Source organism: Bison bison, unplaced genomic scaffold (assembly GCF_000754665.1).
Source record: "Bison bison bison isolate TAMUID 2011002044 unplaced genomic scaffold, Bison_UMD1.0 scf7180017864362, whole genome shotgun sequence".
NCBI lineage: Eukaryota > Metazoa > Chordata > Mammalia > Artiodactyla > Bovidae > Bison > Bison bison.
The window spans coordinates 4,983,864-4,985,225 of record NW_011494934.1 but is presented as its reverse complement, the minus strand read 5'-3'; the positions used below and the strand labels follow the sequence as shown (position 1 = coordinate 4,985,225).

General features: G+C 39.9%; 1 protein-coding gene across 3 annotated transcripts in view; it reads right to left on the bottom strand.

Annotated features, from left to right (window-relative positions):
- FILIP1 (filamin A interacting protein 1) overlaps nt 1–1,362 on the bottom strand; it is a 225,408-nt gene that overhangs the window by 45,489 nt on the left and 178,557 nt on the right. The gene's annotated exons all lie outside the window — the stretch shown is intronic.

The window sequence follows — 1,362 nt, the reverse complement described above, 5'->3', positions numbered from 1 at the left end:
GCTCAACTGGAATGCCATCACCTCCACTAGTTTTGTTCATAGTGATGCTTTCCAAGGTCCACTTGACTTCACATTCCAGGATGTCTGGCTCTAGGTGAGTGATCATACCATTGTGATTATCTTGGTTGTGAAGATCTTTTTTGTACAGTTCTTCTGTGTATTCTTGCCACCTCTTCTTAATATCTTCTACTTCTGTTAGGTCCCTACCATTTCTGTCCTTTATCGAGGCCATCTTTGCATGAAATGTTCCCTTGGTATCTCTAATTTTCTTGAAGAGATCTCTAGTCTTTCCCATTCTGTTGTTTTCCTCTATTTCTTTGCATTGATCATGAGGAAGGCTTTCTAATCTCTTCTTGCTATTCTTTGGAACTCTGCATTCAGATGCTTATCTCTTTCCTTTTCTCCTTTGCTTTTCGCTTCTCTTCTTTTCACAGCTATTTGTAAGGCCTCCCAAGACAGCCATTTTGCTTTTTTTCATTTCTTTTCCATGGGGATGGTCTTGATCCCTATCTCCTGTACAATGTCACGAACCTCATTCCATAGTTCATCAGGCACTCTATCTATCAGATCTAGTCCCTTAAATCTGTTTCTCACTTCCACTATATAATCATAAGGGATTTAATTTAGGTCATACCCGAATGGTCTAGTAGTTTTCCCTACTTTCTTCAATTTAAGTCTGAATTTGGTAATAAGGAGCTCATCATCTGAGCCACAGTCAGCTCCTGGTCTTGTTTTTTGCTGACTATATAGAGCTTCTTCATCTTTGTCTGCAAAGAATATAATCAATCTGATTTCAGTGTTGACCATCTGGTGATGTCCATGTGTAGTCTTCTCTTGTGTTGTTGGAAGAGGGTGTTTGCTATGACCAGTGCATTTTCTTGGCAAAACTCTATTAGCCTTTGCCCTGCTTCATTCCGTATTCCAAAGCCAAATTTGCCTGTTACTCCAGGTGTTTCTTGACGTCCTACTTTCGCATTCCAGTCCCTTATAATGAAAAGGACATCTTTTTTGGGTGTTAGTTCTAAAAGATCTTGTAGGTCTTCATAGAACCGTTCAACTTCAGCTTCTTCAGCATTACTGGTTGGGGCATAGACTTGTATTACTGTGATACTGAATGGGTTGCCTTGGAAACGAACAGAGATCATTCTGTTGTTTTTGAGATTGCATCCAAGTACTGCATTTCGGACTCTTTGCCCACAGTAGTAGTAGTAGTAGATATAGTAGATATAATGCTCATCTGAGTTAAATTCACCCATTCCAGTCCATTTCAGTTCACTGATTCCTAGAATGTTGACGTTCACTCTTGCCATCTCCTGTTTGACCACTTTCAATTTGCCTTGATTCATGGACCTGACATTCCAG